Source organism: Numida meleagris, chromosome 1, assembly GCF_002078875.1.
Source record: "Numida meleagris isolate 19003 breed g44 Domestic line chromosome 1, NumMel1.0, whole genome shotgun sequence".
NCBI classification, from domain to species: Eukaryota; Metazoa; Chordata; class Aves; order Galliformes; family Numididae; genus Numida; species Numida meleagris.
This window is the reverse complement of record NC_034409.1, coordinates 108,978,811-109,005,369: the sequence shown is the minus strand read 5'-3', so window position 1 is coordinate 109,005,369 and position 26,559 is coordinate 108,978,811. Positions and strand designations below refer to the sequence as shown.

Sequence of the window (26,559 nt, the reverse complement as noted above, 5' to 3'; positions counted from 1 at the left end):
ACATTTGATTATACATATTCTGCTGTTGCTGACTTTAAGGTTGAGTGGGTTTCCTATTGTCTAAGCATAATTAATCAGCCAGCAGAGGAGCGTATATGAATGGCTGTGGAAAAGGTACATGGTGTGGTACCCTTGTATGAGATTTCAGTGGTAAGAAGATGTTTGTGGGAAACCGTTCTCAGTATGCTAGCTATGTTAATTTGTAAGGTGCCAGCATTCTGAGAATCCTGGAAATAATATTTCAGAATTTGAAACCAGGTTCCTGCCATTCACAGAATTCTTGTCCTTTGTGTCTTACTGTAGTGTTATCAAATTTGTATCTCCTGCGGTGGTGAACATTCCATACTTCCCAGCCTCTTAATGTTCTTCATAAACAGCTTCTTCCCTGTTTTCATCTCTATCTTTTTTTAAATAGATCTTCTTTTCCTTGTGTTTTCATATTAAGCTACAAATAATATTTATTTCTGAATGTTGAGCCACCTCTGATACTTAAATCCTTTTGGGACTGAACTTCAGACTTCGCGAGTTTTACAGCAACTGGTGGAGCTTTTTTTTATAGTTTATAGTAGTTGTCTAAATGCAAAGTAATACAGGTGAACAACAACACTGAAAAATCACTCTATTCAATCTGAAGCAAAGTATTTTCACACGTGCGTTATGTCAGAATCTTGTTGCATTTCCCAAGACTTAGCCAGATCAGGAGTTTTTTGCATGAATAACGGTTGAAATCTTAACTTTTTTTTTCCTAGCAGGCTGCTATTAATACGATCTGGTTTTAATTGATCTTTTTTTTTTTCCCGTGTTGATTTGATTGTATTTTCAGAGTTTAATTTATACGGAGAAATTGGTAACAGAAACATTTAATTTAGCTGAAGCTTTATATGTTACTAAAACCTTAGCCTCCCATGTACAACAGATTTAACATTTTCAGAAGGGATAAGATTGTCTGTCAGAGTTAACTCTCTAAATGTTTGGAAGGATCCTGCCCTCGCCCCTCACGTGTAGTGTGCTGTTTGGTATAGCTAAGAACTGCTATAATACAATCAGATGAAGTAGTCTAAAAGTTTGTGTAGCAAAGCAATTAATTAGCTCTAGAACAATTGCTAAATTAAGCTGCTAAATCTTACTCAAAATATAGTTATTATGGAAACTCTATTATTATGGTTATTATATTTAAAAATCTGCCTATATTCTGATAAAAACCAGCCATTTCAATTGCCTATGAAAAATCTAGTGCTTGCTTTAAAAAAAAAAAATTGAGAATCCATGTATCTATATAAAAATAGAATGCAGGGCTTGGAATGATGAGATTCCATACAATATTTGTCATATCTCTTGGGTTTCCAGATTATGAAATGTTTTCCAAGGACAGAGAACATTCTGTTCAGTGGTTGTTGAAAATCTGTTTTAATTTCCTGCATTGTGTGTGTGTACATTCATATATACATATACTTACATATTTGCAAGTATTTTTTTAAATACAGTAGAATAAAATGGGTTTGGATCCTGAAGTTCATCTTGAACATTAACTCCAGACAGCAATTTTTCATCAAAAAGCACTTGTTTATGGACATTGTCAGCTGAAAACCACCAAGCTTCCTATATTTTCCGTGGAAAGTGTTCACTATGTAGTTTACACTTGCGACAGAAAGGACTCAGATTCTTACCATAAATACCAAGTGTTCTTGATTCAGTGATGGCACATTTGTGTTTTTGTTTTCTCCACCCTCTGCTAAAATGTCACTCTTCTCCATTTGTCATTCGAGTATATGCTTGTTTATATGCTTCTCTGCAGTTCTGTGCTTTTAATGAAGTATTATCCCTCACTTTTCAGTGATAAATGGCTTTAGGAAGAACTCTCTCTGAGTTACTAGTGTCTGCTTTTCTCGTCTGATTGTGGGGCTGTTTTGGTGATGTTATTTTTCCACAGCAGGTTTCTAAATTAATTTTTTTAAATTTTACTATTTATTTCTTATGGCGATAGTGTGCTTCGTTCACTCCAGTATCTACAACATTTTTTTGTTTGTGGCATTCACCTTTCAAATAGTTTGCATGTTAATTTTGACTTGTATATTCAGCAACCCTGACCTTAGTTCTGCTGCCTGCTTCTTCATCCTTCTCTTCTGCTTCGATATAGAACTTACTATAATACTTGTAACGAATATTTTTTCAAATGATGGTTTACCATAGAAAAGCCACTGCAGCAGTGGCTTTTTGAAAAACTTTGTTCTAATTGGTTCCATCAAGTTATGCATGTAGCTAGCATGTAACTGCTTGTTCTTCTTTCTTGCTTGCAGTATTTATTCTTGCATGCCGTTTCGTGGAGCAGCAGCCAGGGGAAAATAAATTGGCTAAAGCTTACGATACATCTCTAGAAAAATCACGCATGGGGAGGATCAGTTTCCAGTGCTGTCTGTCCCTGAAATGATAAGGACTTGAAATGTTCATTTTATTATTGTTAGTAGATCAGAGTTTACATTCAAATATGTTAGGTTTTTTTTTCAAAAAAATCTATATCAAAATTACCAAAGAGCTCCATTAGTATTTTTTCTCCTTGAAACCTAAACTGTTTTGGGCGTGAACATATTTGCGTCCAGCACGCTGAGCTTAAAAGCCGTGCTGAGGTTGTTATATAATATGGCCTGCATTTGAAATACAAGGAGAGCTAACTTGTGTTAAGATGAGAGAGAAACTTTATTTATAACACAATATGTGCTTCGCAGAGAGTGAGAGTATATAAAGAAGTCTTGAAAGCTCTGTTGGGAGTTGATATTAAGCAAGTAAGGGAAGTTTAGAAAGAGTATTGTGCCATCCATACTGAAAGAGAGCCTTTATTGAAGGATATGTTGAATTAATGTAGGTTACCTTTCATCAAATATGAATTGTATGCTTTTCTTTGTAGACGTATATGAAACGTTCTTTTAAGTCATCTGTAGCCCAGGAGTTGGTGTTTATCCAGCCAGTCACTGACAGGGGAAAAAGCAGATGTAAAGAATTTGGGCTTGTCTTTTTTCTCTTTGCTTGGACTAAGGTAGCCTTGATCAGACTTGTGTTGTTGCAGAGCATGAGCTAGAACTAAATCAAGAGGCTCTTAGGATGCTGTCGTCATTGTTGTTTGAAAATAATGTGCATTTCAGTCAACTGTGGCATGGAGAAAGGAATGGAAGAGCAGCCGTTGAGAGCATCTGCTTTTGATGCCGAGGTGGGGAGAACAGGCCCGGCACGGACATGGACTTCTGCTTTCCTGGTCTGTAGATGTCCCTTGGACTGGCTGGTCGGAGAGACTTCATAATTATTACTTCAGTATCCAGTACTATCTATATAATTATTTTATTTTCTGGAAGAGTAAAATATCCCTTAAGAGCTGGTTAACATTTCATTTCTATGTGTAGTATTCCACTTGTGAAGAGTGTGCTGGTGTCTCCTGTTTTTTTTTTTTTACATGAACTTTCTTGCTTGCTTGCAGTTCTCATTAGCTGCATGCAAAGCCTGTATGTTCAGATCATTCAGATTACATTTAGAAAAAAGCAGCAACTGACTTTTTTTTTCCAATGTACATTTACAACAGTGTTTTGTTCTTTAAGGCCCTAGGAACATCTTGGGGGTTGAATCTGTCATTTTACACCGTTGTCTGCTTTTTCTTGAACAGTTAATTTAATTTTTGACTCTCTGTGGTTCTGTCTTTGTCTTCTTCTGTTTTGAGGAAAAATCTTCTGCATCAGTGCGCTCTTGCATTTTCATACCATTAATATATTGAAAAATTAAAAATAAACAGCTGTGTTAGGCACCTACTCCTGCTGCTTTCATCTTGGTCAGCGATGCCTGTAAGAGTGAGGAAGGACATTGTTACATCATCTTCTTTATAAACTGTTCAAAAAAGCTGTGCTAATTATTTTCCCTTAAAAATTCGTCAATAGTATTTGAATACAAATAATTACAACCGAAGTGGTAAAGTTTTTTTTCCTCTGTGTTAGATGAAACAGGAATAACATCCCCTATCTTCTCCTTTCTGAAGTAGAACTGTAAGATGTATCAGTGACTGCAGGATATCATACTTCAAATTCTGGTCTTATCTGTTGGATTATTTTTTTTCTTACAGAGTATTCCCAAATCTAGAGGCTTTTCTCCCTGAAAAGAAATCATCTTCTTAATAGTCAAAGCAGGCATTTGCTTTATTGTGTTATTTTTTGTTCTGTGGGGGAAAAAAATAGTACTCTGCAGAAAGTTAATGAAAAGTTCTCACAAAAGAAGGAAAAATGAATCCAGTTCCTTCTCCTTTGAAGTAGTAAGTAGTGAGCATACCGGGATTTGGTAGTGGTATTTTTTTTGGTAAAGTGGTAATGAATTTCTTTCTCTTGTAAACAATAGGAATGTTTTGTGAGCATTTTCTAGTTGATAAATCTGTAAAAATAAGTGTTGTATCTAAACTGATTGTTGAATTTGTGGAATCAAAATTTCCACAGGAACTGGCTCTGATGCCATAAAAGTTGTTTCGTAATCATCTTGTTAGAAGTGTTGGCAATGGTGTGTTGCTTAGGTTTGCATTTAATCAGGCAGGTGGCAGACAATGTGGGCATTATTGTCTTATTTTTTTTTTTGTATCTCAGACTGTAGCTTCTTTTCCTGAAGCCATTCCTGTATTTGTTTCCTGCTTCTGCTCAGGCTGCCATGCTGCGAAGCAGCTGCTGGTGATCGTTTTGCCCCGTTCTTAAATTCTTCAAATTTCCCTTTTATCTTCACGCAGCCTTGAACAAAGGGAAGGAAGCATACAATGTTGTGTAGCAATCTTTCTTATCTTTTCAGGGTCTTTCTCTCTCTTGTTAATTTGTCAATACCAGCAGTCTTCAAAGCTGGATTCATCGAGTGTGCTTATTTCCTCCACATTGTATTGATTTATAACAATACTTAGAAATCTGAGTTTTGTTTTTATTTATCTTATTTATAACGTCTGTCGAATTCTCAGCGTACCAGGGTGATTTAAATTCATTGCACAACTGTTGTCATAGCTGACCTTTACAGTTACAGAACCACCAAAATGAGATCTTTAGATTACTCATTCAAAGAAGCCATACGTTGATGCATGTGATTGTGACCTCCCTATTTAAAATGCTTTAATCTCCTGCTGAATCTGTTCATTCAGCTAACAGACAATAAATTGTCTGTGCAGATAAAGACCTTTAGGAAGAAGGAAGTATTTACAGGTGGGTTTGATGAGGAAGAAAGTTTTCTCAACCAGGACTGAAATTGGGTACATCTGTTTGTGTGGGTGACTCCTCTTAGGCTGCTTGGAGGAAGAGCAACCTTGCACTGAGTGTTCTCACCTCTCCCAGGACTCAGAGGTTGGCTCAGGTGTTCCAGCAGGGATGGAGAGCAAGGGGTGCTCTTGCTTTTGGTTTCTGTTTCATTTGGTGAGAATGTGCTAGAAGGCAGTTGGAAATTGATATGAAACAACCAGCCCCAATATGAGTGTGCTTAAGTGTAAGTGCTTTCCTGACAATATTGCTTGTCAGTCAGAGATCAGCTGAGGCTGTGTGCTTGATGGCATAGCTAGATTGCTCAAGCAGTTAACTGTCGCTTAAAGAGGAAGTTCAGTTTTGTAGCTTTGGTGTCCTGTGCCTTTCCTTCTGCTGGCAGCAGGGTTAGTAAAATGCTTGAGCTATCTTCAGAGCATGTCTTGAGACAAAGGGCAAATCTGCCTTGATGAGGACTGGGCAGAGTTCTGTGAAAGACATGGGCAGCTTTTGGTATCCCTACTTCATGTAGTGTTTCAGAAGCTTCTCATGCATCTTCTAATGTACATTTACTTGAGAAGGGCGGGGGGATTGTTAAGGGTCGCTGGATGCCTAGTTGTTAAAGTGCGTATGATTTATGATTTCCTTGAAGATGCTGTATGGAAAAATACTGTTATATTTGTTCACGAAGCCAAAATCTCCTAAAATACTGGTAGCTTTCTAGTTAAAGAAATAAAATACCTCCAAATCTTTTCCAACAAATTTTGTATACTGACAGTTGTGGTAGAAGCTTCTGTATGCTCTGAGCAGTGACTGAATTGTAAAGACAAAATGTTTGTTTCAGAAGATGTTAAAGTGTGAGTATTTTCTTCAGCAACTCAGCAGCTGTGGCATATCATCAGAAAATGGAAGTCCTATCTGCAAACTGTAATTGTGACAGTAGTGTTTTAGGCAGCAGCAACAACTGTGTTGGATTTGTACAAATCTAGAGATGAGACCAAAAAGTGGGGAGGGAGATTGAGGTACAAAAAAACCAAGATTACGCGTAACTGCATTTGCAGATCGTTCAGTGGATAAGCCTGAATGCTGAGAATTGACTCAAACATGTAATAATTTTAAGAAATTCACTTCAAGCTTGTGTGCCTTGGTTCGGATTCCAGGGATAATTTTCTTTAGATTGATTCTTTAGATTGGCTGACTTCAATAGGTATTTTTAGTGGTGGGAGTAAAATTAAAGGAGTAGTACCTCTGAATTGTCAACAAAATCACAGTCTTCGGAGCAGTTTGGTAAGGCAGGATTTGCAGCATGAATGAAAAATATGAACCAATATTTTTTGAGCTATTTGACAGTATTTTTTTTGTTGTTGACATTTCTCATTTCAAGCATTAATACAAGTTTTTAATGAAGTAAATCAGATATTGTCAGAATGATTTACTAGTTGGACTACTACAGGGATGGGTTGGTGTGCTGCCTCTCCCTCCCTGCTGCCCCCCAATTATTTACAGTTTTAATAAGATGACTTAAATTGTCATTTCCTGTTAAATATTAAGGTCTTTGATCGTGGTAGTGTATTAATGTCAAGCAGCATCAAGGCAACCACACTGGAAGCATATTCAAGCCACGAGTTCGTGGAAATTAGGGACTAGTCAGCTGGATTTGTAATTCAGTGGAATTCTGACAAGGTTTTGAGAGCTTTGAAAGTCTTTTGGTGCAAAGGACCTTCCCTCACTTCCTCCTTCCCATTTAAGTTTGTTCAGCTACTTCACTTTAATGGCTAGCATTTTCAAAGTCAAGAAACTGATTGGAAGTTCAAGAAGTTGGAAGGCTTTATCTTTTCCCAATCTGTCAGTAGTGTCATGAAGTAAGGAGTAGGAGAGGTCAAAGATCATGACTATTGTGATGAATAGAAGATAATAGTTTATTATAAGTGTATCTTTGCAGTGCAGAACATGTTTGTAAGCAGCACTCACAAAATTTCTAGGGCCACTTCTCCCAAAGTAAAATTCTTTCCTGTTGGATTCATGTTTCTAACTTTAGTGATACTTTGTCTGAAGTGACTGTGGTAAATGGAAGGTAGAAAACAGTGCATTTTATGTTGTGACAGTGGTATGTGAAGAGTCAGATCTTTGAAAGTGCATGCTAGGCTACATAAATTGTCCAAGAAAACATGTTGAGGTGCTGTGTTCCTCAGTTTAGCAAAAACTCATTAAATGCTTAGGATGATGAAATGTGATTCCTTTAGGAATAAAAGCCAAAAACAATAAGATGACTGATTTTTTTTTTAAGTGATTTTCATGGTATGGAAACTTGTGTTTGGGAGATCAAATGTTTCTGAAGTTGACAGAGAACTTTAGTTACTGGTTTGCTATTGATGCGCATTACAATTGTTGAACTTCTAAAACTGCTCTGCATAAATACGACATTTTTTGTTTGATAAATAATGCTAACTGCAAGTTATTTAGATCATGGACTTCTTCCATTAGAGAGAAACAAGATGCATTATTGCTCAGAAAATGTATTATTTGCTATAGTTAAATACAGTATTTTGACAACATTGTATTTCTTTTTCTCAGGCTGTTCGCTGCTATGAATCGCTTATTTTGAAAGCTGAAGGAAAGGTCGAGTCTGATTTCTTTTGTCAGTTAGGTCACTTCAACCTCTTATTGGAAGATTATCCAAAAGGTAAGGTGTTTTTTTTTGTATTTCTGATATTGGGTGTTATAATAGAATACAAAACATTTGGCTAATTCACTGTTTTCATGGCTTGTACTATATTTCAAAGCCCATAACGTAATAAGACTGATGAAAAACACAGTTAATTTTAACTTATTAGCCATTTTTAAATAGAATTTTCATTGGGAAAAGAAAAAAGAATCCACATAACACTTCTGTTTCAGGTATGAGTATGACATTTATTTAGTTTATATAATAGTACCATACTGCTCGTTTCATTTTTCTGGTTCACTACATGACCATACAGGGAGTAGGACCCTGCATCTTGGAAGGGTTCTTATGTGGGATGGGAAACATGGAAACTTCAGAAGCTAACAGTTTTTTCAAGAGGCACAATTGTGTAGAAGGAATGCGTTAGATTGGGCTCATGCCTTCATATTTGTCTGCAATCTCAACAGATAATACAAGGCTGAAAATGATAATTTAAGAGCAAAAGACAGCACTTAATGTGTGTTTCAAGTTCTGTTTTAAATACTGAGTGGGAGAATGGAAGTGTGATTTTATTGGGAGTAGGTGTTGGTTTCTTAGGTTTGTTTCATCAGGCTATTGAGTTATTAAAAAGCTTTTTTTTACCATTATTTCAGCCAGTGCACATAGAATTTTATAAACACTTGTTCTTTGCATATGGGTCAGTAGACTGCTTTTTTGGTAGTGCTGATGATGACAAAGTATACTTTGCTATGTTGCTGACTGAGATCAAGGGCAAGATATTCAGCTCGTGCTATTGCGTGTTCATTGCAGGCTGCATGTCAGCTCAGTGTCTGATAGCTGCCTCCCAGTGATTATGGAGTGTATAGATAAGCAGGAAGTGTATTGCATAATAAGTTTAAAGTGTGAATAAGTTTTATTTCATTCTATTACTCTTAATTATTAAACATACTAACTGCAATTATGGTTAATTTTGTGAATGCTAGGGATCTGAGAAGTACAGGCAATTCAGAAATGTTTAGATTGCACCGATACCTATAACATCCAATTTTAAAGTCCTGAGTAGTTCCAGAAACTTAAAATGCTGAAGCAGGGTGGTCTCCAGAACTGCAAGGTGTCTAGGCTGAAATTAGCCTTGGATAAAGCTGTGGAGAAGATGATGAAGGATGTAATTACTTAAATATCAAGAGCAGCATGACTAATGTTGTTCTGCTCATGGAGAAGTGAAATTACTTCTGACAGGTTCTTGGCAATACCAGGCAAAGTATTCCCAAGTAGGCCAATAGTCATACACAGAAAGAAGAACAGAACTCACTCAACTGGTGAAGCTTCATGTTGTTTTTTTCTGGTTTGATCTCTCACAAATATTTTGAGAAATGCGGATCATTCAGTTAGGTATAGCTCTATGCATGTCAGTATTTTCAAGTTGCCAACAATTTTGTAGCTACAAAGGCTATCAGTCACTGTTGGGTAAGAGTTAGGACTTGTAAGATTCATGGCAGGTAATTCCATGTCATTACTGGAAGCAAAGACTATCCTGGTAGCATGTGTATAGAGTATATCAGTTAGGAGCAGACTAACTTTGAATTTGGAGTAAGTTGATGACAAATGTCTTGCTGAAGTCCAAGTAAATCTAGCATATGTTTTTATTGCATTAACTGAAACCTATTAAACCTGTTATCTTGAAGTGCAGTATGTTTTGGATCGCTTGTATCTACTGAAGTTGAGATTTAATATTAATTTTCAGTAAAAAATACTAGTCTCCAACAAAAGCTGTGAGTTTACATCAGAAATTACTGGATGAGATCCTTTTTCTCAGTATTATATATGAAGTCAGACTGCAACTTGTAGTCATGCCAAAATGCAGTGTATTTGAATTACTGTTGTTAACTAAGGGGTTTAATTTGCAGCTGTTGGAATTGAGTTGTCCTGTTCATTTTGCTCAGGTATTGTTAGGAGAAGGTACTATAGGCAAGGAAGTTGTGAACCTTTAGCAGATTTTGAAATGCTGTGAGCTACTGGCTTGTGTTTTCAGACAGTGATAAGTAGGGCAGATTGATTCAGCTTAGCATATATGTTACAAGGTGGTTTCTGTGTCTGGCTTTTGTTTTTCTGATCATTACTGGTGAGAATTGGCTTCAAGTGTTTCCCAGAGGAGAACATTCATTCCTCCCAGTGAAAATGAAAACTATTATGTTTTTCTTAACTTTAAGATTATGTCTTCACCACCCAATAGACAATTACTCACCAGTGGTTTGATTGTTTCAGAGGCTTCCATTGTTCCCTGGCCTTGTCTTCAGTGGCATCACCCATCTGCTTGTTGCTTCCCTCTGTGCTGGCACAGTTCAATTTGCAGCTGTGTGGGGAACTGATCCAACTGAAAATAACCTAGCAGAAAAAAATGATGCACTTGCCCCAGAATGTGAAACCTCACCCTTAGGTTTTGCCTGAGGAGGCTGGTGAGAGGTCATGTAGGCTTTTGGACACAGCAGTGTTGTGCATCCAACTAAGACTCTGTCATATTTTTTTGCTGCTTCATTCCTAGTGTGAGCTGGAATTTTACCAAAATTGTGTTTCTGGTTTTAGGGGAAATCGGTGCTGCATTAGTAGTTGGAGATGATTCCTTTTCTTTTTCCCTGACTGGTTTCAATAAGGAGTACAGAGTGTATGCAGTCACCTTAGAGGTTTTAATTCCAGTTGAAGGCTCTTTGAGCTCAGGGACTCTGACATCATCTGTGTTTTCCTTGAGGTTCCTTATTTTATGGAAGGTTCATGTATATTGGCTGTGTTCCTGCCTATGACATGGAGGACAGCTATCACTTGAACAAGTGGAGGCATGCTTTTATCATCGGCCGCCTTGGATTTCTGTTCTCTGAATAAAATTCTTGAAAGTAGTAGGTAATGCAGTTAATGAGTTAGCTGGGAAAAATGTGCAATTATTCACATCATAGTTAAAAAAAACACAGTAAATATTGCACTGAAATAATTGTTAGTGCTGCATTCAAGTGTGATCACATTTTTTATGGGCTATGCAGTATAGTTTGAATAATTGTTTGTAGATAGTGACTGCATTGTCAGAAACACCAATAAAAATATTCTAAGTAATTTGTAAGACAGTATTAATTAGTTCAAGGGCATTTTAGTCAACATGTAAAATACTTCCTACTCATTTATTAATATACAGACTAAAACCTGGAATTTAAACACTTCAACCATTCTTAGATAAAGTTGTTGTAAGAATGACCCTCAGATTCAACAGTGTGCCTGCATTCCTTTATTCTTAGAATTAAAGCTCCGTAGAGATTTTCTGTAGATGTTAATGTCTTAGACTTTCAGGACTATTAAGGAAAATAAACCATTTCAGTATGCTGCATTCTGAGGTAATTGAACAGTAAGCATGATTGTATGAGCATAAGAGAGCAGTTCCCAGCATAGGTGGAATTGTGCGGGTTGCTTCTGGGCTGGCATTTGCTGATGAGTCCCAGAAGAACTAGGTTGCAGATTAAGTAGGATAGGTTCTGAATGAGCTGAGGAGGAGGTGGCAGTGTTTTAACAAAGTGAGAGTATGTTTACGATTTTTTTCTGTTGCTGTTTGTAATTGTTAATAATTGCCTGAAATTGCGCTGACTCTATTTAAAGCTGTTCATTTCATCTTCGGGATGCTGTTGTTAAATTTCAGGCAGTTTAAACTGTCACATGGAATTCCTGTAGAAAGGAGTAAGAATATTCTCTTGAGCTTAAAGAACAGTGCTCTTTATAAATAGTTTTTTGTTTTGTGTGTGTTTTGTTAGTGGTAGAAGATGCATATTACAGGATATAACTGGGCCACGTTTTTTGACTGAACATTTTCATTTTGGGCAGTGTTTGAATTAACACTTGTTAAAACCCATTTTGTGGAATAAGTTCTTTGAAGGATTTTGAGCTTCATGAGGTTCCACTGTGTTTCTTCACTGATATTCTCAATATTTTAAGACCTCTTGTAGAGTAAATATCCTTAACTGGAAGTAGGTAGTTATCTGAAAGATTTCTGTAACAGCAAACTCCTTGTTGTGATTAATTAGTATCTTAAACATTTAGTACTTCTTGGTTTCTTGTGCAGCAGACTGTTGGATATGCTCTAGGACGGTGGCTTCCCACCAGTTTCATGCTGCATTGTATTTCCAGGTGTGGATGTGTTTTTGTCAATAACATTACTTAAAGGACTACTTGGTATTTTGTCTTTTGTAAATGTATTGCATTTGTGTGTCTGCATTCATTTTGTGTTAGAAGGAAGGCATGCTTTAGACTTCTTTGATCGCATGTGTTTTGGTACTTTCAGCACAAATCTCTGACTGAAACAGAACAATGCCTTCCCTGAGGCCTTAGAACAAAAGACCTGAGTTGCGTTTCTCTGCTCTAACTTCCACATCTTTTTTTTTTTTTAATTTAATCATTGACTCAACCTTAGAATTTTCTCAGCTTTTGATGTTTTCAATTCTGTAGCCTAGCAGTGTTCTTCTTAAATTAAAATGCTGTTGTGGATAAAACCTTGTGCTGTGTAATCAGCTGTTTCCATAATCTACAAATATGTCCCACGTGTTTAGTGAACATTTATTTTTCCTGGAAATGTTGTCTGATTTGAAGTAATGCCTGTACCCTATGCTTGACTCCTTCGTGCAGGTCTTCACCGAATTTTCTCTTACCATTCATTTTCATACCAAATAACCAAATTGTTTAAAAATTACTATTACCACCACAAAATGTTTAAGAAAAGGGCTGATGTTCGTAGAGAAATATGGAGCTTTGGGTTGTTTTGTCAGTGGATGGAGATAGCACAAAGGTCAGACGCCAAGTTAAAGAAGTGTGTTTATCTTAAGTTCAAAGCAGTGAGATAATAAGTGAAATGATACAGCAAGAATAAAACAGAACAAGGCAATGCACCTAACCATTACTACGTGGGTGTAGCAATAGCGATTAAGAAGGACACATCACCAGTTGCCCTAGTACTTTACCGTAATCAAGATCTGCATTTGCTGGGGAGTGAGGATTTGGAGAGCCTTTCCTGACAATTGGGAGGTCCTACTCAGTGTGTCCACTTGTAGGTGAGATCTCCAACTTTGCTACAAGAGGGTCCGGCTTTTCTATTGCTGAATAAACAAGTTTACGTGACAGGGGGAAACATCTGGTTTCACTCTCCCTTTTGGATTCCACCTCAAGCCTGGCCAGGACTCAAGGAGGAACCAAGAAAGTTTGTGTACTAGTAGGCCTTGACGCTATGCTTCTAAACAAGGAAAGGTTAATACATTCTCATAACACTTTATCTAAGCTACATCTCTTGCTAACGAGACGTTTTGTCCAAGGTACATATTTGGCTAATGATCATACATATTTTGCTAATGATCAGATACTGATGATATATAATGCCGGGTTGTGAGATTCATCTAGAGGTCAACTTTGGTTCGAAGCTTACTGTTCAGGCCTTAGTACTTAAATTGTTTTAAGGCTTTCTTCTTAGGGATGTGTAATCGTACATCATTCAAACTTGCACTTTGAATCATATCACAGGGTGGCTTGGACTAGAAGTGACCTCAAGGATCATCAGATTCCACCTCCCCTGCCACAGGCAGTGTTGCCAACCACTACATCAAGCACTAGATCAGATTGGCCAGGGCCCCATCCAGCCTGGCCTTGAATGCCTCCAGAGATGAGGTGTCTACAACCTCTCTGGGCAGCCTGTTCTTGTACCTCATCACTGTCTCAGTAAAAAACTTCCCCCTGACATCTAATCTATATATTCCCTCCTTTAGTATAAAACCATTCCCCCTTGTCCTATCACTGTCTACCCGTGTAAAATGTTGATTTCCCTCCAGTTTGTAATCTCCCTTCAAATTTTGGAAGGCCACAGTGAGGTCTCCCTGCAGACTTATCTACAGACTGAACAAGCCCAGTTCTTTCACCCTGTCTTATTAGGAGAGCTACTCTCTGATCATTTTCATGGCCCTCCTCTAGACCCTCTCCAGAAGCTCCACATCTTTCCTTTGTTGGGGGCCTCAGACCTGGGTGGAATACTCCAGATGGGGCCTCATGAGGGCAGAGTAGAGAAGTACAATCATCTCCATCACCCTGTTGGCCATTCCTCTCTTCTGATGATACCTTTGGCATTCCAGGCTGCAAGCGCATACTGACTCATTAAGTTTTTCATCAACCAGGACCCCTATGTTCTTCTCAATAGGGCTACTCTCAAGGAGTTCTTCTCCCAGTCTGTGTACATACCTGGAATTACCCTGACTCAAGTGCAAAACCTTCCACTTTTCTTTGTTGAACCTCATTAAGTTCACTTGGGTCCACCTTTTGAGTTTATTCCTTGCATGGCATCCCTTCCTTCTGCAGTATCAGCTGTACCACTCAGTCTTGTGTCATCAGCAAACTTGCTGAGGGTGCACTCAATCCTATCATCTATGTCATTGATAAAGATGTTAAAGAGCACAGGACCCAAGACGGACCCCTGAGGGGCACTGTTCATTACCAGCCTCTACCTGGACGTAGAGCCATTGACTACAACCCTCTTGTTGTGACCTTCAGACCAATTCCCTATCCACCAAACAGTCCACTCTTCAAATCTGTATCTCTCCAATTTAGAGATAAGAATATAGTGGAGGACCACATCAAAAGCTTTGGAGAAGTCCAGGTAGATGACATGAGTTGCCTTCCCTTTGTGCACCAATGCCATCACTCCATCATAGAAGGCCACCAGATTGGTCAGGCATGACTTTCCCTTGGTGAAGCTGTGCTGAATGTCCTGGCTCACCTGCTCATCCCTCATGGGCCTTAACATGTCTTCCAGGAGGATCTGTTCCATGATCTTCCCAGGCACAGAGGTGAGACTCACCAGCCTGTAGTTCCCTGGGTCTTCCTTCCTCCCTTTCTTGTAAATGGGAGCAGTGTTTCCCTTTTTCCAGTCTCTGGCGCTTCACCTGACAGACATGACTTTTCAACTGTGATGGAGAGCAGCTCGGCAACCACATCAGCCAACTCCCTTAGTACCCTGGGATGCATGTCATCCAGCCCTATAGACTTGTGCATCTTCTATCTCATGAGGTGTAGCTTTTTGAAGTTTAGCCAGCCAAAAACCTGTGGCGGTCACATGAGCCTTGCAAGGTACCACTAGATGGTGTCAGTATCTAGTTCTCTGTAACCTTACTTTAGCACTAAAACACTCAAAACTGTTCTGTTTGCATCACTTTCAAAGGCGTCTTAAATTTTGAGGTATCATAAGGCACATCTGTTAGAGTAGACCATAGTAGAGCCATTCTTTTGTGACTGTATGATTTGTGATTCAATGTGCTAAAAATGACAAGGAGAGGGATGTCTTTCAGGCAGTTTTTTGCTCCTCATTTTCACCTTACTTGTTCAGGTTACATATTTGGAGTCTGGATATGAAGAGAGATTGGCTATCACAGTGCTGAGATAATTATGTAATTTGTAAAGATGTACAATTTTCTCATGCAATTAAGTAGATTAAAAAAATCCTGAAACCACATGCACGATAATTATGTAAAATCTATTTTGTGTTCTCAGTGTGAAATCTAGGAATCTTAAATAAGCATGAGTAAGAAAATAGTATCATCCTTGTCATGATTGTGAGATGTCCCTTGACCCTCATCCATAGTATGAGAGGAAGCAAAGTCTTTGGGAAAAAATAAGATTGCATCATTTTGTCTGTGTGTAACTAGATATTGCAGGGTGGGTGGTTCTAGGTGGCTCTAAAAGCTTTTTCATGAGCAGCAGGCAATATAATGTAACTGTATGAACTCAGGGAAGGCAAGCTTTGTACTGGGTGGCAGAGGTTTGAAAGATCAATTCTGAAGCCAGCTTTGGTTCTGACACAGGAAAGAAGGTTTCTTACTGTCCAGTATCACTTCAATTCTTTGGGTAGAGAGACAGTGTTCTTTTTCAGAGCTATTTTAGGCAAACACAGTTTTATTCTTGTCAATCAATATAGATGATTTTGATCTGAAAAGCTTTTTATACCTTTAGGGCAAACAAACTCATTATTCAGGGTAGGATGGCAAATGTCATCTACCGCTCAGTGTAGTGTAGGGTTTACCAGAATCTGAGCATAAGTATCATTTATTAAGTGAGTGTCTAAGATTGCTGGGTTTTGGAGAGTGATGTTGGCTGGAAGAGTGTAAGCTAGAATTGATTTGATAAGTAATGAAATACTGGGTGGAAGGACTGAGATAGGTATCCAGGAACACCTTTTATAGCAAGTGTTGAGTGCTTGTCCAGTATTGTCTTAGATGTTGAATGTGGTCTTAAAGCTTTGTGCTTTTAGGAGAATTTTCTGTGGGTGTCAAGGTCATGTTATGAATGTGGTTGAGAATGAAGAAAGAAGTGTTAATCAGAAGGTTGTCTGCAGAATTCTTCTCTGCTTAAGAGTGATTTCAGGGTACTCATTTCATTATGGTATTCTGTAGTCCTAGATTAGTTTAAATGGATTTTGAAGACTAGTTTCAAGTGGCATGAGGATGCTCAGATGTGTAATTTAACTTCTCTGTTTCAGTAAGTATTGATTCCTTTCAACCTTTTCTCTGTATGTCTAGTTTTCAGAGTGTTCACATTACTTCTGGAAATGATACTACTAGCAAAACCAACTTCATGTATAGATTTCTGATATTTTAATTTCTAATTTGTCTTTCATATTATTTGTATGTTTTAAATGAGAATTCTCCCTCTTTTTAGGAGCATGTAGATGAGCTGGTTTACTCTCTCTGGAAGCCTTTAGAATATGGACTAATCTAAAAAAGGACATCTTAATTGAAAATTGTAAAAACGTAATTTTAAAAATGGGAGTTGACAGCAGTGATGAAAGGACAGTGGTTCACAGAATGTTTTTCTGACAAAAATCAGCTTGCCTTGTAATGGCCAGTCTTGAATGAAAAACAATTGAACAAATGACAGTGTACCCTTCCATGTTATTTTCTAAATGCTGCTAATATGACTCATGACATAAGTTAGTATCTACTTGCTTTTTAATAATCCAGGGTACATCATACTACAGTTAGAGTCATAGTACTGATGAAGAATAGACTGTGTTTCAGAAAGGGATTTACTCAAAATTCTTATTTATTCAGTAGGATTCGTTTGGTCGTCTTATTCCTTCTTAACTTAGAGTAAGTTCTGTAACTCAGTGGATTTGCACTCATTTCCTGCAGTTAAAAACTTAATTTAGGGGAGAAGTTGCTTATGGTTCCATAACATGCTTTTTAGATAAAATGTTGAAAATTTGATTTCTATTTGTTCTATTGAGTTTAGACTCAATGTATATGTCTGCACATTGTTGAATGCACTGGGAGCAGAAAGTATGATGCGCTTCAAGGTCACATTTTACTGCTTTAAAACTAGCAGGTAGTTTCAGCTTTACATAAATCCTGATTTCATAATTTGGTTTCTAGTCTCTTTTTATATGCAAGACTCTTGTTAGGAGTATGCTTGATTAGGGATGGTTCACGTAGGTTCTGGGGAAAAAAACCTCAGTTGAATCCTCCTTTTCAATTTTTCTGTCCTCTACAGCAAGCAAAGCTTGTATGTCTGTGGAGTAGATTTTTAATGTAGCTGTAAACGGAGCTGAAATAAAGTTTGGCAGGTAACTAAGTTGAGTACTTGTTCAATTCTGAAATTGTGGTTGAATAACAGTTTCTAGTTGTCTAACTTTCTTGAGGAGGAAAGGGGCATTTAGCTCCTGAGCAGGTGTAAGGGATCCCTCTGGGGTTTATTGTTTAGCATTTTCATCACAATACTGAGAATTCTTTCATTTTGTCTTCAAGAAGCTAAGGGCAGTGGCTGGTAGCAGCACTATGCTGTTACCCTAGAAGGAAAGGATTGTAGATTTCTAGATATGACCAGCAATTAATAAATAACAGATCAGGAACAATTATGAAGTGAGAAAGAGGAGAGGAACAATCACAGAATATTCCGAGCTGGAAGAGACTCACAAGGATGATCAAGTCCAACTCCGGGCTCCACACAGCACCACCCAAAATCAAACCCTATGTCTGAGAGCGTTGTCCAGACGCTCCTTGAACTCCAGCACTTAGGGCAGCCTGTTCTATGCCCACTGCCCCCTGGTGCAGAACCTTTCCCTAACCCTCACCTGACCCTCCCCTGATCCAGCTTTAAGGATGAATCCCTAGAACAGCTTACTGGAGCCAGAAATAGAATGGGGCACTTCAGACACTTTAGAGGAGGACTGTCATGTGTTCTTTCTTTCTTTATAAGAATAATGTGATCTTAGAATGAAGGTCTTGCCTCCTTACAATGTGTGTACAAAATATTCTTCAGCAGGCCACGCTTTCCATGTGCCTGCTTCTGTAGCATGATGCTGGAACATTAAAAAAAAAAAATACTACTGTGGGAATTTGCTGAATTTTACTGAAGAGTGGAAGAAGTAGTAAAGCAAATAATTTGCAAACATTGAGGATTCTAAGGACAACTAGTAGAGTATCATGGAGCAAAGACTTTATTTTTACTACTATTTTTTTTAAATCTAGGATCTTTCCTCCACATTAAATGGTACGAAGTACTTCTTCAGGCAAGTTGCCTTACAGCAGTGGCTTTAGTGGAACCTTGCGCCTCCTGTGCCTCCTGCTCTCTGGCATGTGCTCTGTCTGGTCTGGATGCAGCTAATTCTGTCTTTCTGTTGTGAAGTTATTAGTGAATCTGGAGAGAGTGTTTGGGGAAGGTTACTGTGAGCATATAGTGTACAACTCAGTTACAGAATGCGACTGAAATGTGCTTACTCTCAACATTCACAAACTTAGATTTAGATTGTAGTCATGTACTGAAATTTGTACTCATTGGGGGAAGGGAATTGTGGCTTTAAGTTTTGAAATGCATAGCCTCATGGAGTTGGTTAGAAGTTTTTATTCAGCTAAGCTGCATATAAACGTTTATACTTCTGTGTGTTGATAACCTAAGGTTGATGAGTATTTTTCTGTTTTTTGTTTTTTTTTTTTGTTTTTTTTTTTTTGTTTTTCCTATACTGGGCATCTAAATGTATCTGAAGTTAGCTTTACAGGGAGTTCTAGCAGTGAGAGGCACAGCAAAAGCATGATTCACCATGTATCAGTTAGGCACGCAAGAACGTGTTGCTGTGAGCTCACGTAGTCTGATGTGTGCGGAGGTGGATGCGGGCTGCTATTGACCATACCAGTGCAAGGAGTGCAGAAGTACTGCCACCTTGGGTGTTTGGGCCCTGGTGGAAAGTTCACAGGAGCATCATGGTGGGAAATGTTACTGGCAGAAAAACTCCAAGGTTGTTATAAAGAAAAGGTCATACTTATTCTTGTATGTAACCAAAATCAAGCGTAGTTTTGAGGAACAATACTGATCAGCACTCAGGAAGATTGGCAAAAGGTCTGAAAGGTCTGATTGTTTTGGTAGCCAGCTTGGTGGGGAAAAAAAAACAAACACTAAACCAGAAGAAAAAGATATTTGCATTATGTTTGGGTGTTTTGTTGAAAAAGATAAAGCAGTGAATTTATCCCTGCTCTAAATGGAGAGGTGTGTGAGTTACCACTGATGATTAGCATGCTTATTAGCGTGTTTATTTCTACCGACAAGCAGAATTTTTTAAATGCAATTTAAAAGTATTTAAGGCTATAGTAAAAAAGAAAGATTGAAGATCACCAGGCTGCAAAATATGATCAAAGGAGATGGAAGATGTCTGGGTGTATCCTCAGCTGTGTACTTAAGAAGAGGAAGCTCTGTGTGCCTTGTCATTTAATCTATTTTGTTCTTATTTTGCTTAAGCCTATATACTTTTGTTAAGTTATGAAAATCAGTGAGCAGGACAGGCATTGAAAGATGATAAAATGTTGGTGCATAATTTATCCGTGGTACTTGCAGGAAATGAACCTATGCATAAAGTACATATTATTCTTGCTGTCTTAATCTGCTTAGTGCTGGTAATTTTTCAAAGCAGAGGTTGTCTTCTTTTGTTATTTGGAAAATGCATGCTATGTAGAAACCATTCTGAAATCTTAAGATTTGCTGAAAAATCAACCTCTTGGTGTTACTGCAGTGAATCATTATTTAAAACAATCCGTTTTTGATGGTGCCTAGTGTAACGTTCTTAGAAGAACATAAGGCCTGTTTGCATTCTAGTCTGATGTTGCCGTATGCATGTTAGCCAAAGGGCAAGTTGCATCAACAAGAATTTTTAGTCAGAAAAAGAGATGCAGGAGTGGTGATTTGAGAAGATCATTGCTAAGTAGTACTAGTATTTTGCAAAACAGAGCAGTACTAGTGCTGTTTTTCAGGTTAGTCTCGGTCTTCTTAGGTGAATAACATATAACCCTTTTTTTAACTTGCTTTTGTTTCTCAAGTTACTGGATGAAAGGACATGTGAAAATGATTTCTCTTTGTATGTCCCTCCACACCAGTACTTCAAAAATTACAGGACAATAGGGAGAATGGTAAATAAGCTACATGATTAAATTTGTAAATCTTACAGCAGCGTTGTCCAGGAAGAAAGTCCCAAAATTTAAAATGATTTCTTTTGTTGCAGGTTTTCCTTAAAATGTTGCTTGATTTACATTTGTATCATTAGTAATAAATACAATTTTTGGTTGACATCTCATAAAACAAAATTATAATCTTAAGGAATGCATTACACACAACAGGGCACTTATTGTGGCAGTGTTACTTTTATTAAACCATTTGTCATTTTAACGTTGTGTGTTCTGACTCTTCAGACTTTGTCTTACTAAAAAAAAAAAAAAGGCAGCAAAACAAATTCAATACTGTTTTTTTTCTTTCCTACAGCATTATCTGCATACCAGAGGTACTACAGTTTACAATCTGACTACTGGAAGGTCTGTATATGCAGCTTTTAAAATTTATTTATTTATTTTGCTTAAATATATTGTTATAATGGTTGAATTTCTAAAATAGATAAATTTCAGTATGTTTGTAGTATCTACTTGCTGTTTCTTTTTGGTGTGTTAATTGTGCCTAAATGGAAATATTCACCTATTTGTGCAATTTATCATAAATCTAAGTGGAAAAAATCTTCACACTGTTTGTTGAAAGGACAGATCAGGTAACTTACCACATTTTAGATTTTTTATCTATTACTTCATTTTTTTTATGTCAACACAGATATTTGAATGCATGTGAGTACTGAGATAACCTTAACTGCTTGAAGGCTGCTGTGTAGGTGTTGGATTTGTACTAGGAAAAATGTTCTCAGGTTGCTTTTTATTTTCATAGGTAGGAAGTATCTCAAGAGAATGGACAATGTCCTTACATTAAATGGGAAAAAAATTCTGTGAATATAAACATGGTATCTGAATGTTAATGTGAAGATATCAGGACTTGAAATGAGTACAATTTTTAAATTTCTTAGTGATACTGTGGAAAAAATAGGTAGCATTGTTGCGTTGTACTGTTAAGTAATAGAAGCTCATAATTCAGTCACAAGTGCAGGAAAACACATAGCACACAGTTGTGATCTTAAATGTTTTCCTTAATGGTGTTCTTAAGTACGTATTTCAAATAGGGAGAGAGGGCTCACACTGGAGAAGACATACCAGCCTTCAGTAAACAACATTTTGTTTGTCCTTTATGTTTTTGTAAGGACTATAAGTATGTTCTGAAAAGTCTTGTGCTATCCTCTCCCATTTGGGAGGGTGGGAAGTGGAAGGCAATGTGTACAAAGTGTAAAAGAGTGAGCTGAAATAAGTGTGTTTTCCATGCCCATCCATATGGAACAGATGTACAATGTGAAGGTCCTAGGGAAATTGTTCAGTTGGTTTTGTGATACCCCCTACTGCAGTACAAGTTGAACAAGGTCCATTTTTGGACTGGGACATTCTGGAGCTGAGGTTGTTGTTTTTCAGAAATAAATGTCGTGTTTAAAAATTACAACAAAATTAGCATTCGTCTGTTCCTCTTGTATGCTCTTGGAGAGTTAAAGATTGTGGTAAATGAGTGTGTTGAAATCTATTAATTAAATGTCTATTGTAATTCTATTATTTGTACTCTTCTCATGTTAAACATTTCAGAATATTTTGTATTTAATTATTTCTTCTGCTTTTTTACTCTATTGAAAGAAGCGATAGATGATTAGGAAATTTTCTCAATGTTTTCAGAGTGTGCAGGGTGGCATGTAAGTGATGATTTATATTTTCAGAGCCATAGAGTGCTTCAGTATGGTTCATAATATCTGCAAGTAAAAGAAATACAAAAACTGTTTTGCAGTTCTATTTCAAGGGCATGGATGGCAGTAGAATGCGCGGTCTCTGCTTGAATTGTTGAAACCAATTTCTGTTTAGTTAATGTGCTGATGTTCTAAGGTACCAGTTTCTTGTTTGACTATGCTGAGTTCCTTGATATCATTGAGCTTCCTTATATATAGTGTTATATATAGTGGGTTTTTGGTCGTTCCTTTTTTTTTGTCATAATTAGTTTTGAAATTTTCTTGACTTCTATCTGCGTGAAAAAGAGCTTGAAAAAGTCCAAAAGCATTTTTCAACTAAAGCATCTTTTTGATGGAACTGATTAAGAATCAGACTAACCAGATGTATTTATTAATGGATGATGAAGCTAGTTTGGACTTTGCAGCAGGAAGCTGCCTGGATTGGGGCATGGGAAAGGTGTTTCCCCTCCCAGCATCCCCATCCTTTACCCGCATTGAGCAAATGTCTTGTTTCTTGTTGTCCTTAAGATCTTGTGTCTAGAAGAATACTGAGTTTGCAATATATTTTTGGTCACCCAATTATACGCTGTTTTATAAACTTAATAATTAACAGCTATGTGCAAATGCTTAAAAATAAACGATAAAGACCTCCAATTGCATTTCCCTGGTTTACAACATTTTTTTTTTAAGATTCTCTATTAAAAATTTTGAGTTGAATTCTTTTGGGGATAGGTGTCATCAATTAAGCTGTTGGAATTTTTAATGGTAAAGGAGGAGAGAAGGGTGTGAAGAAAGGGTGGTATATGTGAGCAGTGATGAGAGCTGTGTGAAAGTACTGAGAAATTCATGGAGATTGCTGAATCACATGAGGGTTGTTATATAAGACAGGTTTGAAAACAGACAGGAACAGCCTTATAAACTTGTGCAGCATATCTGAAATTATTTAGAGTTGCTCTGCAAATTGCTGTGGTTGAAATAAGTGTCCTGTGTCGTCTTTGCTTTCTAAATAGAAAACCTCTAGAAGGGTTGTGAGAGGTTTTTTGCTTGCTTTGGGTGTACGTTGACCTCCTTGCTTAGCATTTTTAGTCTCTGGTACTTTGGGTTTTCACTGTTGCATCAGGTTGGTAAGCGATTGTTCTGTCAATTGATTGTTCATCATAATATTTTCATTCTGTGATTCATCTTTTTTATGTATTTTTTAATAGAGTTTTTAATGGTCACAATTTTTTACCAGATCTTATTTCTGTCTTATAAAAATCTGATGTGTTTGTTGTTTTGTTGCTAATGTGGGAGGCAGTTCTGTTGATTTCTGTGAAACAAAACAAGAAGAAAATATCTTGAAAATAAATTCTAAATGTTGTAAGATCTAAATATCTACATGTTATAGATGCAGAAGTGAAAGGTGAAAGACTGGGAGGAAGCTGTATTTTGCTATTTACCAGAAGGATGTTCATTCTTTCTGGTGAAACATCACTTACTTTTGAAGAAATACTATCTGTATGGGTAGTTTTGACAGAGCTGCATTGCATTATGTCCCATACTCCTAAACAGGCTGCTTTTATCACTAATCTCCTTGGGCAGCCACAGATCAGTGCAGAATGTCCTACGAAATTTCTGAGTTACTGCAGTTTTTGTTCTACACAGGGTGCTATGGTGTCTTAACTCCATTAAAAAATATTTGACTTAAAACTTGGCAAAGTAAATATCTCAACTTGGATAAAAGCTGAGAAAACTTAATAGAGCTCTTCAGTTCAAGTACTTTTTTCAGTGTTTCTTCTTCTTATGTGTCTATGCTAAAATAAATCTGCCTTCTGTGCAGTGTACTTCATTCGTATTTCTTTTTAAAACTCCTGTGTCAGAAATTTTGGGGGAGGTGAGGAGGACTGTGGAGGATGAACAGAAAGGAAGGGCAGCTCAGGAGAGGGAGACAACAACTAGAAACCCAATTTGTAGATTTTGATGTTGCTGAGAAAATGGATGTCAAGTGTTAAGTGTCTGCCATGGTTATCAGTTTTGACATACTCTAAGGAGGGAAGGACTAGAAGATCAGCAAGGAGTAAGATGCTTTTTATTTTATCTGAACATGGTGGGAGATATCTGGCACCTGGAAAAAGCTATTTTAATCATCTTGTGTGGTTGTATTATAATACAGTTGATCACAGTGATCTCTTCTATGTAGCATCTGGGTTCTATTAGGGCTGTCTTAACCAATTTCAGTGTGTGAAAGAGTGAATGTATGTGTAAAATACGTATATCTGTTGCATTGACATAGTTCCTTGAGGCAGAGGAAATCTTCCCCTCCCTCCTTCTCTTCTCCCCCAACATGTGGGGCTGAGAAAGGTTTCAGTGCTTGCTAAAGTGATTCTGGGGAAGAGTTGGCTGAGGAGCCTGATTGTCCACTGCTTTCATGAGATCCTCTCTGCTTTGATATGGCACTGTTAGTGTAGCCCCCATTTTGGTTTGATAATCCTGTTTAAAGTACATTTATGTGACTTTTTGCAGGTAGGTGTGTGTTCACATACTGTTAGTTAGACTTGTGTACCTGTAGTTGTTACACCGATTTTGAATGAATAAAACTTTTTGGTGCGCTTACATATTAGGTTGAGCTGCATAGGTAGCTGCATGTGGACATAGATTGTGGGCAGGTAATGTTCCTGACAATAAGTCTTATCTGCAGGAAGCTCCTATATGCTGCTTCTCTGCAGTGCTCCCATCAGCCGTCTGTTACTGACATCTCTGTAGTTGGGGTATTAGTATGTAGTTTTCTAGACAGTATTTTAGTCAAATCCAAAGTACTGTGGATAAGTTGTGAGAATATGAGGACAGCACTGTTGTACATGCAGTGTTTGTGATTCTGAGTGTGTGAATGGAAAGTGGCCATCAGGTACTCTCTGCCTGTGCTTGCTGGACATTAGAACTCCTGTCTAAATTTGTGATTTTACCTCAGGCCTTCTTCATGTCTATTGATTTTGGCATCATGTTTGCAAATACCAGAATTTCCTTGCACGTTTCTCAGCTTGAGGAGAATCTAAAATCATGCAGAGATTTAAAAACAAAAATAACAACAAAACAAAAAATAACAAAACCAACTTAAATTCATTTTAGAAGGCCCAGGAAAATGAGACTTTGAGTAACTCTGTATGCGTGCTTGTCATGGATGAAGAATCAGACATCAGTCTTGGCAGAGTTGTTGACTTATTACAGAAAGCAATTTTACAGTCTTCTTTGATATGTAGCCCTGCAGTGTAATGTAGTACCAGTTAATTTTTTACAGTGTTGTTTTATAATTAAACCTATGTAGAATTGTTACAAAGGGTATTTTGTAACTCCATGGCTAAAACAGTTAGTAGTAAGACATTTTTTCTCTAAAGAGCTAGAAGTAAGACTAAGCATGCTTGTTTTTAAATTTGACCTGCTGCTCATCTTGCATATTCTTGTACAACTTCTTTTCTTCTCTATTAGTTTTCCCTTCTGATAGGCAGAATGTGGTGGCTTTTTTGTCCGTTTTCTTACTGCTATAAAATAGGAAAACAATGGAAAATGATGCTTTAATTTTGGATGCTTTGCTGTCCCTTTTTGCAGACTGTAAGTCCATTTCTCCCTTTTTAAGAAGTTGGATAAAAAGCAATTACTAGGCACACTGATAACAACAAATAAGAGAACATTTTGCACCTCAGAGGGTCTGTTATAAAACAGAGCAATTTTCCATTTCATTGACTCACAACTGTTTTATTTTCTGCACTAACCTCAAAATATCTAGTAGAGGTTTTAGACACAATTCATCAAAACTTCCATTATTTTTTTTAATTGGCTATAAATGCTTAGTTTAATTGAAACAGTACCGTGGTACAGGCCCAGTAAGAATTACTGAAGCAGACAGATTCCTGAAACGAAAGTTGGAAAGGGCAGTAGTATTACGGTATCCAGACGCTGAACTTTTTATTCAAGCCCTTAGTTTTTAAGTTTATTTTTAATACAAACATACATTTTTTAATGGAATAGGTATCCCATGTGAGGAGATGCACTTGAAAAGTTTTCCCATAAGAGTCTCCCGAGATCAAAACTTTAAAATGACATGCAAGGCTTTTAATCTAGCTGATCACTAGCTTAGAAAAGAAGATACCTTTATCCAGGTAGTTCTGAAAGAATAGTGCACCTTAAGAGTTGCAGCTTTGGTTTTGTTGTTGCTTTTCTTCGCTTGTTTGATTTTAATTTTTTTAGGGTGTGTCTTTCTGAAATTCTGTCCCTCTGCTAGGAAGAACACTGAATTCTTAGATAGTCCCATGCTGCTGTTCTTAATGTAGACGAATAATGCAGCACGTCCAATTTTGTGTAAAGTAAAATTGTACATGGTTCTAATAATTAACTCTCATGTTAAAAGATTTATCTAATGAAAGTGACAGGCGCTCACGTTCCCTCTGCTCGAAAGGAGTCGAGTAGGTGTAAAGTCTGAAAAAGAATGAGACAACCAATTTAACTAATAAATT

The 26,559-nt window shown here is 37.3% G+C and overlaps 1 protein-coding gene across 9 annotated transcripts in view; it reads left to right on the top strand.

Annotated features, from left to right (window-relative positions):
• KDM6A (lysine demethylase 6A) overlaps positions 7,782–26,559 on the top strand; it is a 116,359-nt gene continuing 97,581 nt past the window's right edge. For all 9 annotated transcript variants that reach the window (XM_021407244.1, XM_021407238.1, XM_021407223.1 and 6 more), the window contains exons 1-2: positions 7,782–7,914; positions 20,698–20,747. The gene's annotated coding sequence lies outside the window, so the exon portion shown is untranslated. The remainder of the gene's footprint in view (positions 7,915–20,697; positions 20,748–26,559) is intronic.